Here is a 16,847-nt window from a genome sequence, read left to right on the forward strand (position 1 = left end):
CACGCGCGCACACACTCGCAGACACGCGCGCGCTCGCCCACCCGCCCCCGCCCCCGCCCGCACTGCGCCGGCCATCCCGCACGCGCCCTCCCCTCCCGCAGGACTCCAAAAACAATGCCCCGGGCGCCGGTCCCGACTGGGCGTGGGGGCGAGCGCGGGAGGAGGCGGCCGGGAGGGGCGCGGTGGGCGGGGAGTGCGGGGCTGGAGAGGTTCATTGAAAACAACAACAGCGTGGCTGGAAAGCGCGTTTCCCCGGTTCTTGAAAAGCTTCATTGTTTCTTGCAGCTGTTGCAAAATAAATAAATAAGTGCGTGCATGCGGCATTTTTTCGCAGCGTGCTAGAAGCCCGAACGTGGCGGGGGGGCACACCTGGGAGGAAGGGGACCCCGGGCTACTACGCCGGGCACTTTCACGCAAGGCTGGGGCGCCCGCGGCGTCGCGAAGGGGAGCCGGAGTTCAGGGATCGCGGGGAGCTGAGCGGGCAGGGCGCGGCCGGCGCGGCTCGGGCCAGGGGCGCGAGGGGCGAGGGCCGGCCGCCTGTCGCGGGCCCGGCGCCCAGGAAGGGGGACCCACTGGGCGGCCCCGCGTGCCCAAGGCGCGTCCCCGCGGCGGCCGCCAGAGGGCGCGGGGGGCACGGGGGAGGCTGGCCCGCGGAGGATCGCCTCTCTCCCGCCCTCCGGGGAAGGAAGCGTGGGGGCCCGGGCTGGGGGCGACTCGGCCAGGCGGCGCCGGCCCGGCCTCCCTGACCCGCGGTCCTCTCCGCGCGCTCCCCGCGGCCTTGAGCGGCTCAGGGCTCCACCACGTGGGCGGCTGCGGGGAGCGGCCGGGCGAGCGCTGGGTACTGGGCTGCGGGGCCCCGAAGCTGGGGGGCGTGTCCGGGGGCCCGGAGAAGGGGCGGCGGGCCGGGGCCGGGGCCGGGTTGTGTCTTCTGGCTCGGGTCCCGAGTCGGGAACACGCCGCACGCGCCGGGGATCGGCGGCCCCCGCGGAAACCCACCCGCACCTGTCTCGGGTCCTCCCGGGCACGTCCCTCTTGCTCCGGGTGCTATGTAAGTGCCTAGAAGCCGGCCCCAGCCCTAAGTCCCCTCGGTGGTTTTCCCTGCGACTGCCACCGAACGAACCGACGCCGCGGAGACCAGGTCCTCAAAGAGCCAAACAGCCCGGCCATGGCCGGAGTTTGAAATGCGTGGACTTTTAAAAACAGAGGTTGGACCACGTGTCGCCCTGAAAGCGGTCCGGTTTCATGACTCAGGCTAATTGATATCAATAATAAATTTTTTAAAAGATGGTTAATAAAAGAGTGGGAATGTCTAGATCGAGTAGGAGTTTGTCTCATAAACAATCAGGATGTCTGGTAAGAGGGAAAGCTGATGGGAAGGAAAGGTAGTTTCCTTTTATTACTCTCTTAGTGTAGGAGATTTTTGTGTTACATACAGTATATAAGCATCCATCGTTCGTAAATACTGTTTTTTAAATCAAGAGCTGAAAACAGGTCAATAGCTATCGTAAAGGAAATTTAGCCCTTTTTCCCTGAAGTTATTTCATAGATCATTTTATCCCTTGGAAATTTCCAGGTCAATTCGGTGAGTGAGTTCTGTAGAAGGAAAATAAACCTTTTTTTTTTTTTTTTTTTTACTTAAGAGAGCTATTCATATAGAATTGCTTTTGTTTAAGTGAAATTCAGCTTGATCTTTAAATAAAATGTTTTAGTTTTAGATGTTCCTGGGTATTAATAATGAAAGAAATATATTAGAATCTTCAATTTAGCATGTAGTATTCAAAAATTAGAAACTACATGTGAGTAATTAAAATTCAGTCTACTAATTGTTACATGTTTCTTCAGAGAGTTTCCTTCCTGAGGTTGGTCCTGATGCCTGCAGATGCCCTCTGTAGTTAAATGCAAAAGAATATCAAATATCTTCTCATTGTATTTGGTGTTCAGAATTTAAAAAAAAAATACATACTTGTAATACGAATGTTTAGAGCTGATTTTTAAAAGGCTAATGCTGATGTAAAATCGTTAAATACTACCCAATATATTTTTAGTATTAGTAATAAAAATGCCCCTTTATTTTCCCCAAGAATATAAGGAGGTATACGGAATAAAGAAATATGCATATAGTTATTTGTAGGGGTTTTAGGGTTTGTTTGGTTTTGGTTTTGTTTTTTTACTAAAATGATTTTTCATTTGTAAATTTTAAAAATGTTTGTGTTTTCCTGAAGTGGTAGGAAATCAATAATAAGTTATTTTAGGCAGAGAAGTTAAATGTGCATCATTATATAGACTAGAATTTAGAAAAAAAATAAAAATTTAAGTTGCCTTTGGGCTCCAACTTGATCACATAGACAAAGAAGGTGATTTTTTTATTTTCTTCAATGATTATATTCTCTATACCCAAGTCAAACTTATTTTTTCAACCTTGGAAATGAAATCATGTAGGGAAACATTAATTGAAGTCTTTGCTTTATAGACACACTGAGAATGCATCATGCTTTATATTATTTTCCCCAAGTATCATATAGCTTCTTCCTTTTTTAGAGCAGAAACTGGTTGCTTGTTTCCATTTTTTTAAAAACTGTTTACTCGATAACAATTTTATCTCAAATTATCCTTGTAAATGTACCAGACTCCCCCAGGAAGTAATACATATCAAATGAAAATATGAGAAAGAACACAAATAACAATTGACAAATATTACAAGTAATATGATATGTTGTGCTATATAGTCCCAGAAAGGAATGTTATTCAGCAGGAAAAGTGAATAAACTGCAACCACACACAACATGTATAGATCTTTGAAACACAATATTGAGTAAAAATATACAAGTTTCAAAAAACTGCACACAGCATGACACCATTTTGATAAAGCTCTTAAAAGTAAGAAAAACTAAAAAATTAGGGCAAATTTTTTAAAGCAATCCCTTGCTTTAAATACATGATAAAATATATTTGTCTTGTTTTGCCTTTGTTCGAGCAAGAGAATTAATGAAAAATATTAATTCCCTTGGAGCAGGTAGGGAGAAGCCCGTACGCACATACAATGGTCTTGAAAATGTGTTGATTTTTGGATTTAGTGGTGGGTTTATAGATTTCCATTTTATAATTATGCTTTATAAGCAACATAGATATTTGCATGTATAAAATATTAAAGAAGGTAACAAAGAAAAATATGGGCGAGATCCATGAGAGTGATCATTCCACTTTTCCAATATGGGTCTTCCAGATTTCAAGCTGTTTGTATAAACAGTTCAGAAGCATTAAAGAGCCACTAGAATGATTTAGTTAATCAAGGTCTTATCTTTAAGGATACATTTCAGGAGAATATATTCTTTTATCATACTGATGCATTTTAAGACAAAAATCATAAAACAAAAAATTTTTTTTAAATTCACTTCATAGGTAATATATGTTCATTAAGAGTGAATTATGTAAACAGTTTGGCAGTTTCCTGTAAGGTTAAGTTAAACATACAGCTAACTCATGACCAGCAATTCTACTCCTAGCTATGTATCCAAAAGAAATGAAAATACGTTCATAACATATCTGTATGGAAATGTTGATAGCTGCTTTATTCAAAATAGCAAAAAACTGGAAACAACCCAAATGTACATCAAAAGGAGAATGGCTAAACAAATCGTGATATATCCATTAAATACAATACAACTTACCAACAAAAAGGAATGCACTGCTAATCCATGCAAATCGTGGGTGAGTCTCCAAAGCAGAAGCCCAAAGAGTACATACTACATTAGTCCATTTATGTGAAGTTCAAGAAGAAGCAAAATTGATCTATGAAATAGAAATCAGAATCATGGTGGCCCTTGATGTGTGGGGAAATGGGGCAGGGATTCAGATCACTAGGAGGAGGCGCAAAGAACTTTCTAAGGTGATGGCAATGCTCTGTGTTTTGGTTGGGGTGTTGGCTATGCTATTATATTCATTATTAAAAATACATCGAATTGTACACTTAAGATGCGTGCACTTCATTGTATGTAATTATATCTGAATTTAAAATGTTTAAGAGTGCTTTATAATTTAGAAAGTTTCCAGCTGTTCTGGAAAGGTCAGCACAATGCTTCCCATTTTTACTCCTAAGTGAATTAGGAGAGATGCTGAACTCCAACCTGCCTGCCCAGCCTGTCTCTACAGATGAATATACTTTCAGAAGCACATCTGCCTAAGGTCGCCTGCAAGGGGCTTTAGCTGTGGAAGACACCAAATGTTCCCCACGGAGCAATCCAGGGACAGGGAAGATACAAGTGATTCTCTAGTTGATTCCAGTCTGCACACAGCCACGAGCAACGAGAGCCCCAGTCTCGTTGAGATCTGTTTATACTCAACTTGAGAAGATTTTCTATTTTAGTTTTGCACAAATAGCCTGCTCATAAAGCATAAATGCTACGAAGCATTTGCACAGAGACAGCCGGGATAATGTCTTCCTGTGACTACTTCCAGCACCATGCTAAGTGAAATATCAATAAGGAAAGTTCCTGGAAAACCCAGGCCTGGGCCAGGAGTGACAGGCACCTAGAGGTCTGCATAGATCCAGGGTGGAGACTGGAAGTTCCGTGTCTGCAGCAATGCTCTGAGCATACCCTTCCACAGGTTATCAGAAGCCTGTCCCCGACCTGAGGGTGGGCATATTTGACTCCCTGCATGGAGTTTTGCAGTAGTTAGTCTCTAAGATGGGTGTGCGGTCTTTACCCTTCCCTGTAATTAACTTTCAAACATGTCAATAGTAAGGATCCCCATCTGGCAGACAGTAAAAAAGATGCTGCTTCATTGTAGGAATGCATCACAGATGTACATGAGAAGTGGAGTTAAATCAAAATTTTTGTGCCCTCTGATTAATGCCACCAGCTCTGAGATGTATCAGAAGCAAGCCAGGAAGAGACAAGCTATTCCTCTGCCACATCCCGCCCCACTCTGCAAAGCTGTGTGACTTTGTGCAGATTGCTTCACCTCTCTGTTTTTTCCTTTATGAAGTGATTATGTTGAAGTAAACTTTCTACTCTAAAATGAGATGATTTTTTTTGTTTCATTTTTAATTGACAGGGGTATCTTGCTATCTCTTGTACTTCAGCTGCACATCTCCTAACTTTGCCTTCTCTGTCAAGTAATTAATAGTCTATAAATCAATGCACAGGCAACAGCAGCCAGGTTTAGGGAATAAATGCTCCCCAATTTGTTTTATTAATGCAGATTTTTCACACATTAGAGTTTCTTAGAGCAGAAATTTTCTTTTAGCAGTTCTGAATTCCCATATATATTTTCCTAAGAATATGGGTTTGGAAAGACAAGCAGAAATATCACCAAGGAAGGGGGATGTGTCCACAGGGAATCTACAAAAGGGATCCTTCAATTGATCACTGAGAATGTTCCTGAAAAATGTTCTCTTTGGGATATTAAAGTTTTAGTGGACCCTTATTCCGTAGAGTACATTTCTTCAGTAATTTTTTTTCTCTTTTAGCAACATCAGTGTGTCAGGCTCCTTACTAGCAGCAAACCCTGTTTCTGGCCTCATACGCTACAAAATAAGCAGATATTGAAGTTATGCAGCTATCTGCTGCGCTGCAGTATGGAAACCACATCTGCAGAATCAAGTTGTTTACACTTGTCCTTGGAGGACCATTGATCAACGAGAGAACTGAATACTGACACAGGAACCACAGAAAAGGGCTGGTTCCTTCATCCCATGAGGAATGATTAAGACATATAGACATTAAGAGAAGTCTTATATGATTTCTGGATTCAAATACCTTAAAACATGACTCAGATTTGATCCAGATTTGATCCAGTGGACAGAGCTAGACCAATGGGAAGGAAAACAGATTTCGGTTCTTTTAAAGAATTTTTCTTCTTTTCAAGTTGAAACAAATAACCAGTATTATTTTGCAGTCTCTGTTTGGAGCACTGTTTTGTATGGGAGAGAGCCCTCATCATCGATACGTCCTTGCAGAGACTGAACCAACACCTGCTGGGGAAATTGTCTACAGAAGTACTGGGTTGACTGAGAAGAATGGGGTGACGTTTGAGTTCCCTCCCAATTCCAGAATTCCTGGATACTTGGATTCTACTTCTATGCTTGGATTACTTCATTTGATGGGATACTGAAGGAACTGGCTTAGCTTTAAATGAATAGAGATCAGCCTCAAAGTAGAAGATGCATTCGTTCAAAGGATAGTGAGGCTGGGTGTGGTGGCTCACGTCTGTTCTCCCAGCACTTTGGGAGGCTGAGGCAGGAAGATCACTTGAGGCCAGGAGTTTAGGACCACCCTGAGCAACATATTGAGACCCCATCCCTACAAAAAATAGGGGAAAAAATTAGCCAAGTGTGGTGGCATACACCTGTAGTCCTAGCTACTTGGGAGGCTAAGGCAGGAGGATCCCTTGAGCCTAGGAGTTCAAGGCTGCAGTGAGCTATGATTGTATCACCACACTCCAGACTGAAGTGGAGGTTGTGAGACCCTGTCTCTAAAGGGGAAAAAAAATAATAATTAAAATTGTAAAAAATTTAAAAAGAATATTGAATTTATCAGATATTATAGAAACCTTTATGAAATAACTCCTGAAAGAGGTCCAAGTTCCAGTTCCAATAGGCTGAAAAGCCAAGTTAGGAGATCAAAACTTGCTTTCAAATCAGTCATATTGTGGGAGATGCTTGGGGCAGGTGGGAGTCAAGGTGGAAGTTAAGACAATGGTGCATGGGTAAATGTTTAACATAGGCTATGGGCCAAGGGGAGCTTTGATTTGCAGTTTCCCAATTTCCCTTGTATAAATATTCCCACCATGGCCAATTTAAGCTACCAATGTAAAGTCATTGGATACAGAATTCTGAAGACATGTGCACAGTTGTCTCTTGTAAGACAGTGTGAGCCTGCATCAGATCACCACTGGGTTAGGATAGCTGAAAACCTTGTGTTGCCTTTGTAACAATTTAAATATGTATTCAGTAAAAAACAAACACACAAACAAACAAACAAACAAACAAAAACTATAAGCAAACCAGTACAAAAATAGCTATAAACAGGCAATTCACAGAAGAAACCAGAATATCCAATAAGCATGAAAATATACTCAGCAACCTGGTTGGCAAAATTAAGAACTGGACAGTACCAACTGTTCACAAGGATGAATGGGAGAGTTGAATTCTCATTCGCTGCTGCTGAGAAGATAATTAGTACATTAACTTTGGAGAGCAACTTGGCAACATCTCTAAGGTTAAAGACCCACCTACTGCACAAGCCAGTAATTCCATTCATAGAGAGGATACCTTAAAAGCTCTTGACATATGCACTAGGAGACACAAATAAGAATGTTAATTGCAACATTGTTTTCAAAAGTAGAATACCAGAAACAATCTAATTGTTCCTCAGTGGAAGGATGAATAATAGTGTTTTACTCATACACTAGAATACTATATAAAGGTTAAAATGAATGAACTAGGTTGAAGTGAATCAACATAGATTTAACAGCCAATATTGTGTGAAAGAGCAATTTGTGAAGATTAAGTAACCACATGGAATCATTTATGTAACTACCAACACAAAACCAACAGCATATATTTTTAGTGGATAAATACATATGTATCAAAAGTATAAAACATTCATATAAGTGATAAACAACAACTTCAGGTATTATCTCCAGGGATGAAGGGAGAGGGAAAAGTAGGTTTTCATATAGTTAAAAGTAGTTTTAACTATTCCGGCAATATTTTATTTTTCCAAAAGACAAAAAAAAAAAAAAAAAAACCTGAAGTAAATGATTCCAAATATTGATGTCTGTTAAACCTAAACAGTGGGTAGATATGTGTCTATTAAGTTATTTTTTGTACTTCCTACATATTTGAACTATTTTATAATTTTTTATTTTGTCTTTTAGAAATAAACTTTTTATAACAGTTTTGGGTTTATAGCCTTATTACAAACATAGTACAGAAAGCCTTATATAACCACACCCAGTTTCCCATATTATTAACATCTTACATTGCCATGGTGCATTTGTCACAATTAATAAACCAATAGTCTTACGTTATTATTAACTAAATCCCTACTTTATTCAGATTTTCTCAGTTTTTCCCCAATGTCCCTTTTCTATTCTAAGGCCCCACCCACATTGAGATGCCATGTCTCCTTGGACTCCTCTTGACTCTGACAGCTTCTCAGACCTTCCTTGTTTTTGATGACCTTGACAATTTGGAGGAGCACTGGACAGATATTTTTTAGAATGTCCCTCAGCTGGAACTTGTCTAATGTTTTTCTCGTGACTGGGGTAACGTGTTTTGGGGAGGAAGACCACAGAGATAAAGTGCCCTTCTCATCACACCATATCAAGGGTACACATTATCAACATGACTATGACTTGATGGCAGTATTGATCGCCTGGCTTAAGGTAGTGTTTGTCAAGTGTCTTCACTGTAAAGTTACACTCCCTTCCACTCTCTCTCCTTTTCTCTTTCTTTCGCTATATATACTTATTTGAAAGAAAGTCACCATGCTTAGCTCACACTGAAACAGTGGAGAATTATGCTCTACCTCCCAGCACTTTGGGAGGCCAAGGCAGGAGGACTGCTTGAGCCCAGGAGGTTGAGGTTACCATGAGCTATGATCAGGCCACAGCCTGAATGACAGAGCAAGACCCTGTCTCTTAAAAAAAAAAAAAAAATTCCCACCTCTGAGCCCATACTTGGACCTCAGTTAAGACTATATGAATGTCAATTCTATTTATTTGTTTGTTTGTTTATTTGTTGGAGGGAGGAGTTAAGCAAGCCTGGAGGCTGCATTGCCTCAGCCTTGTTGTTTTCAGAATGACCAGAATCTGTCACTGGCAGCTGCCAGTTCACGTTTGTTTATGGTTCCCTTCCATTTATAGCAAGTAGCAGGTGATGATGCTTTTCCATTTATGGAAATAATAAACTATTTTTTTCTTTTAAAACAAATCTAATTTTTATTTTTAATAAAGTCAGTTTAAAGAAGCATATGAAGTGACATTTGGGACAGAAGGAAACTGAAGTTTTAGACACAAAAACTACTGAGACATCTCTCCCTACTCAGAGAGATGTCTTCAGTATCGTGAAAAGTGCTCACATGTTGGAGCCAAAAGGGTCTGGACTCAGATCCCTCTTTGCCGATTCAGCTGTGTGATCTTTGAGCGAGTGAAACCTTTTCCCATCTGTAAAATGGGAATCAGAAATTTTACCATGCAGGGCAGTGTTACTGAGTGTGTTTCCGGTCCCACCCACATCAGAATCAGCTGAGGTGCTTGGAAAATGGAACTTCCCAGGCTGCCACCCAGAACTTTTTTATCAGACAGAATCCTGGGGGTGGGGGGGTGGGGGACCAGAGCCTGAATTTTAACAAGGGTCCCCAGTGGTTTTTATGCTGGGCTCTGGAGAGAACGAGAGGAACTGAAATAAGTAAAGCACCTGGCACAGAAGAACAGGAAGGACACTGTTGTTCTGGGCTGCCCAGCATCTGAACAGCACCTCCCTTTGAAGTGGATCCCTAGAGTCCTTCTCAGGACTCTCAGGGGCGGCTGTGCAGGCTGTGCATTGCACAAGTCTAGTGACTGGTGCCTTGGAATTGCACAGCACATGAACTGCATGGTCATACATGCCCTCCTCAGAAGGAGCTCAACTGATATAGTCCTCCATGGTCCTTTCCCCCCTTTTGGGGCATGTTTCTCCCAGCCTTTCTTACAATTTTCAGCTGCCCAGCTGAACAAATTCCTATACTGATGAGGGGCCCAGAATTAGAATTTGCTATTTGTGATCAAAAACCTTGACAGGGAGAGTGACCAGTGACTGCTTTGTTTCCTTTCATCAATGATTCCTCCGTGGTGTTCCTGGGATTTGGGGAGTGCTGTAGAGCCCCTCCTTGGCTGGAAAGAAGTCAAAAGAAGTTAAATAGGTAAAGATATGACCAGTTCAACCACCTAGGCTCTGCTTGGCTTCAAGCTATTCCATTGATTGGATTTTTTGCCTCAATTGTTTATTTGGAAAGAATGATTCCACTACTTTTCTTTTTTAAATTTGAAAATCACTGCCTGTCACAGGCAGGCCCAGAGGAGACTGGGTGGTGGCCTGGGGGTAGGGGGGGTGAGCCAGAGAGTGGGGGCAGAGGAGGGAGGAGGGGACTTGGGCCAGCGAAGGTGGAGGATGACTCGTTCTGACACACTACGGGTGGATTCCTTGGTCTCTCTAAAGGCAGGACAGCCAAGACCCTCATTTTGGAATTCAAATCCCACCACTGGACTAGGGGGACATTTCTGTGGCCTTTGTTCTCTGTGTGATCCTCAGCAGCTGCCCTCCTCTGCCCATGGGAAAAGTGACATGTTCACCTACAAGAAGAAAAGTGGGTATTGATGTGACCAGGTCACCATGACAGTCAGCAGTCTCCTGACTTCAGGAAGAGGGAATAGGCAGGAGGTCCTGACGAAGCTCAAAAGACTACAATGGAGAAAAAAGGTGCAAAAGTCATTCCTAAGAAACCAAAGACAGAAGGGCATGTGCGGCTTTCCTCTGTCATGAAGCCACCGACTTACGGAATGAGCACGAAAAAAAGTAAAGTGGTCTGAACACTTCCCAACAGAACTAGAGCTTCCCCAAAATCTTTAGCACTCGGAACATAAAGATAGAAATGTTTCCTCACTCTCCAAATTTTGACATTTGCAATAGAGGCATTAAATTTTCATTAAATATTTCCTCGTGGTTTATAACTAGGATAGTAGAAAAAAGAGACAGGAGAATAAGGCTGTATTAGATGGTTTTCTGGAAGGAAAAGTTGTACTGCTCTTGATCCGCCTTTTCAGTTGCTACAGAAAGGTACTGCGTGGTGTCTGGAAAAAAAACCTTTGCAGTCTCAGAATGATTTTGTTAACGGGTTGTGGAGAGAACTAGCAGCAGCAGCAACTAAAATTGGGGAACTGGTGCTGCTATAAGGTGGCATGGGCAAGTCACAAACCCTTCTAAAGGTCTGTTTCCTTGCCTGGAAAATGGGCTAAAGCTGCGCTGAATCCTGATGAGGATTAAATGAGGAAATGTTGGTTACTGTGAATACAGCATTATCCTTACATTATTGTTCCATTTTACACCCCTATATCATGTGTGTGTGCCTAACCCTCACGGTGATATGGTACAGAAAGAACTGGGGTTGTTTATTCTTCTTGCATCACACGGTACCTAGCCCAGCTCTGGGCAAATAATAGGTGCTAAATAAATGGTAAATTGGGTCACCAGTGAATTTATGCAACAATAGACTGTATGTGGAATCTACTTATAAATGTCATCCTAACAGTCCTGCATATCAAGGACTGGCTGCACTGGGCTACTGTTGGCTTCTTCTCAGGCCATAGGTATAGTAAGGGTGGCACTCATCTTGCTCTTCATCAGCCTGTAGCAGGATCCTCTCTCTCTTTTTAAAACTAATTTATTCTCCTTTATTCCCATACCCCACTCTCATTCCCCTCCTTAATTTTTTTTTATTAACATAAAGGTAAGCAAGCTATATAAAAGCTAGGTTATGGTAAAAGGCACATAAAATAAGGTTACAGCAGTAGTAGGGGTAAAAGGGAGTCATTTAATAAAAGCTATGGGTCCTCTCCCTGGACAAGACTGTCTCTATTCATACACACCATTTTGAAAAAAAATTTCTAGGATTCAGCAATCCCTAAGGCCCTCTGTGAACATTCTTTGAACCCCAAGTTCACTACCTTTCTGTTATAAGAAAATTCTTAGAAATGGGGAAGTATTTGTAATGCAGAATCCTTTAAACAGAGTGTAGCTTTTGTTATTTTCAAAACTGTAATTGTAAAAAGAATTCTTATTGGAATACAAAATTGCAATGAAAAAAAATTTACATTTATGAATGGATAAGGAGTATTTGTAATTAGTGCAACATAGATGTTGCCTATACAAACAGATTCTTATAGAAGAAGAGAAAAATAACTTTGTTCGGTGCCAGCTCTGGACCAGACATTGCATCTGGTACAACATGTCCCTTTCCTTGACCAACAGAAGTGGTCGTTATTTTCACATCTATTTTTATAGATGGGGAAATTGAAGTCTAAGGAGAACATAATAGTCATGCAAGTACATGCAACTTACAATGTTATAGTGTTAAAATAAAAAAGTCTGCCTTGAACACATAATGAACATGTCTTAATACATTTTACAAAATGAATTTATGGAGCAATGCAGAGTTAACTTCTTTCAATCGGTGAATGCAAATTCTGTCTTATTTAAATAGCATTTAAAATCAGTGGAATAAATGGCACAGTGGAGAGCTGTGCCATTTATTTGTTTGTTTGTTTGCTCGTGTTTAGAGACAAGGTCTCACTCTGTCATCCAGGCTGGAGTGCAATGGTGCGATCATAGCTCACTATAGCCTCAAACTTCTGGGTTCAAGCAATCCTCCCACCTCAGCCTCTCTAGTAGCTGAGACTACAGGCGTGCACCTTTATGCCCAGTTAATTTTGTGTGTGTGTGGAGATGGGGTCTCACTATGCTGCCCAGGCTGGTCTCAAACTCCTGACCTCAAGAGATCATCCTGCCTTGGCCTCCCAAAGTGGTGGGATTACAGGCATGAGCCACCACATCTGGCTACCTGTGCTATTTATGATGACATTATTGCATTCCTTTGTCTTATTTGCTTGAGTTTTCAATTAGAAAGGAATAATAATAACACTAAAAAACTTTCTATTTCTATGTGTCATACCTCAAAGAGAAAACTCCCTGTTGAACAGGATTTACTCATTCACTCCACAAAACCTTCCATCTTTCAGGAAAAGCAGCCCAGGTTCCCAAAGGGGGAATTAGCTTCTCCTCCCTCTCCTCACACCTCTTTTTTACCATCTTCACTCATTGTAAATGATTTATAGGTGGAGTCTGTGTCTTTTCTTTCATCGATGTTACTTGATGTTACTTAAGGGTGTGATTGCATACACGAGGCATTGTGTAAATGTCTACTAAACTGAGTTAAATTCCTATTTTTTTAATTGGGAACATTTTTTTACATAGAAAATTAAGGAGAAAAGTATTGAAGAGACACATTACCCAGGAGCCAGATTTGGCAAATCAAAATGTTTTCCTTGTTTTTGCTTTAAATTTTATTTAAAAGAAATAAAATTTACAAAAAACAAAAGTTCTTTTCACTGGTTTTATTCTCCTCCTGCCCACTGCTGAGAAAACGAGGATCATGATTTTGGTATACAGCTTTCTGATCTATATTTTTATACTTTTACTTCATATAATCCTTAATCCTTAGTATTTTTGTTTTATTTTGTTTTTGTTAGAGATGGGGCTCTCACTATGTTGCCCAGGCTGGACTCGAGCTCCCAGCCTTAAACGATCCTCCTGTCTCAGCCTCCCACTTAATACTGTTTGATATGATTTTTAAAATTTTACACATTCTATACCTTGCTTTTTAAACTTAATATTATGTTTTTAAGACCTATTTGTGTTGATAATATAGATCTAGTTTATTTGCCTTGGTTATTACATAATATCCCATGATGTGAATATACCACATTTTACTTATCCATTCCCAGGTAAGGGGCATTGAAGTTCCTTCTGCCCAGCTCTTTGCTACAACAAACAATGCTGTAATGCACATCCTTATTACAACTTGGGTTACTTTTTGTACAAATTACCTAATATACAATTGGTAAACACAGGAAGGATGTCAGAACATGGAAGTCATGTTAGCTCATACATGATTTTTTCCCCAAATGTTACTGTTTTAAAATGATTAAAAAAGAAGGTCTTAGCAAAGAATAAAGACCTGGAGCTGAAAATCTACTGAAATATCTTCCTTCAGAGAAAATAGTGACAGATCTAGTGGCTTTGAGGACCACTAAGTTTTCCTGGGAGTGCAGATGAGGAAAATTTAAAAATTGGAAGCATTTCTCTCGGTATTAAAATAATACACCATTACAGAAGGCTATCTCAGGGGCTATTTTTAAAATTTTGATGAAAATGCTCTCTATTAGAGGTAAGTGCTCACATATACCTACCTGCCCAAGAATCCTCAAGTTAAAGGATCCAGAAGATGGGCCTCTGGGATCCTTGGGACTAATGCCAGCAGTAGATAAACTCTTTTTGTCATACATTTTTAAATATTTTTGTTTGTGTTAGTGTCTGGGTAACAAAGTTCTATAGGTTTTAATCAGTGTGCCCCAACTGTATTTTTCCCATAAGCCTTGCTAATTTTGTGGAGGATATTGTGCTTGTTTTCTTATGCCAATGTGCAAGCGTTTCTCTAGGGTGTATGCCAACCAGTGGAATCGCTGGGTCCCAGGGGATGCACATCCTCAACTATTCTAGATTTTACCAACTTACTCTTCAAAGTAGTTTTAACAATTTACACTCCCACCAGGAGATGAGAGTCCTTATTTTCCTGCTTTCATGCTAATACCTGATGTCATTAGACCTTTTGTTTTGATCAATATCATGGATATAAAAATGCTTTCTCATGGTTGCTTTCATTTGCATTTCCCCAATTGCTAGTGAAGCTGAGCGCATTTTTAGATTCTTATTGGCCATGCCAGTTTCCTCTTCTGGGTATTACCAGCTCAACTGTTTGTCAATTTTTAAGGTAAATTATTTATCTTTTTCTTATTGATTTTTAAGAATTCTTTATACATTCTAAATATGAATCCTTCGCCTATTAAATTTCTACTTTTATGTTCTCCACCCAATTTCTCTCTATTCTCCACATAAGCCCATTTAAAAATAATATGTCTGCTCCACTATAAAACACACTGGATTACTTTTTTTCTGGAAGATATCCTAGGTATCTGTGGTTTTAGATTGTACAAGTAGGTGGTATAGCTAGAAAAGTTCGAAACTCCAATGTTTAGAGAGTCTTGTTTTCCTACCCATACTCGACCCATTCTTCTATTTAGAGAACCTTCTCTGTGTACACAAGAGTTTTCAAAGCAGACAAAAAGGGATAGCTCCTGTCCTGACAACTGTTGGCCAGATTTATTTCTTTTGCCAGATTAAGAAGCAAAAGATTTTTGCGGAAAAAATTCAGGAAGGTTAAACATCATGTTTGAATTGGATCCTTTGTAGATGTCTTAAGCCCAAGAGAAAACAATATACTTCATTAAATGCCATGATTCTCATTTTTAAAATATTCAAATCATAAGCAATCAATCATGCTTTTCTGACAAGTTACCTAAGAAAATTCTCTTTAAACTAAACAGTATTGAATTTCAGGCTAAATTTTTTAAGTGACATTCTGATTAAAAAAAATAACAAAAAACTCCTAAATGAAAATACTTGGAGTTTGCCTGGAACTGAAAATTTAGTGTGTGGAAATGTGAGGAAAAGATCTAAGTGTTGGCAAAAGATTGCAATAAAGTAAATGATGTGGTTTTCTCAGGGGTGATTTTGCAACTTGAAGCATTCCAAAAAGAGTTACTGATCACAAAGTTTCTTTTAGCTTCTAGCCCTGAAATGCTTGGCATACATAAAGCTCTTACGGATATTTGGATAAATTAAATTCATATTGACATTTTCTAAAAGCTGGCCTGAGTCTCTAGCTGGGGTGGGCATGTGTACAATACACAACATTTTGAGGCTTTCGATCTTACAACTGATAGATACTGACATCAAATTGCCCCTTGCTACACTATATTCTTGAAAGCCGAATCACACGGAAATTTAAAATGTCATTTTTTAAATTAAAAATCAGCAGTTTTCTCAAAAAGTTAATCATAGAATTATCACCCAGCAAATCCACTCACAGGTATATACCCAAAAGAATTCAAAGCGGTGACTCAAAAAGATACCTGCACATTAATGCTCATTGCAGCATTATCCATAATAGCTGAAAGGTGGAAAGAACTTCTGTCCATCAACAGATGAAGAGATAAACCAATGGAATATTTATTCATCCTTAAAAAAGAATGAAATTTTGATACATGCTACAACATGGATGACCCTAGAAAACACTATGTTAAGTGAAATAAACCAGACACAAAAGAAAAAAAAAAGTTGCATGATTCCACTTATATGAAACATGTAAAATAAGCAAATTCTTAGAGACAGAAGGTAGATTAGAGGTTATGGGGGGAGAGGGAAGTGGGGATTTGTTTAATGGGCCCATAGTTTCTGTTTGTGGAAGACGAAAAAGTTTGGAATTAATAATAGTGGTGATGATTGCAAAACATTGTGAATGTAATTAACACCACTGAATTGTACACTTAAACATAGTTAAACTGGCAAAATTTGTGTTATGTGTATTTTACTGCAATAAAAAATTTAAAAAGAGGTTTCTTCAAGACCCTCTCCTAATAAAGGGACAAATATTCATTAGAGAAACCTCGGAAAAATCTTATAACGTAAAATAAAATTAAAACCACCTGTTATCACACCATGCGGTGGTAATAGGAGACTAATATGCTGTGCATTTTCTGTCTTCTGGCAACATGCATATGTGTATGCAGATCACACAGGATCATGCCGTGTAGTAGCCTGCTTTTCTCACTGTATGTTATTATAGTCAGTAGAACTCAGTCTTATCTGTGAGCCTTAATTTATTCAAACCTATCGAGTATTGTTGGGATATATAAAATGTTTTCAATATTTTCTCCTTTTTAAATAACTGTGTAGTGAACATTCTTGTACAAACCTTTTCTGAGCATTTGATTATTTCCTTAGGATAAATTCCTTAAAGTAAAATCACCAGGTCAAAGAATATAGATTTAAAAAAAAAATCTCTTAATGCATATGTACTATTAATCGCACCACAGGAAGTTTTGTTATTTATATTTTCAGCAGCCAATTAGGAGAAGATTTTATTGCATCCTCGCCAACACTGAGTATTACATCTTATAAAGTTTCT

The sequence above is a fragment of the Microcebus murinus genome, chromosome 7, assembly GCF_040939455.1.
Source record: "Microcebus murinus isolate Inina chromosome 7, M.murinus_Inina_mat1.0, whole genome shotgun sequence".
In the NCBI taxonomy this organism is placed as follows: domain Eukaryota; kingdom Metazoa; phylum Chordata; class Mammalia; order Primates; family Cheirogaleidae; genus Microcebus; species Microcebus murinus.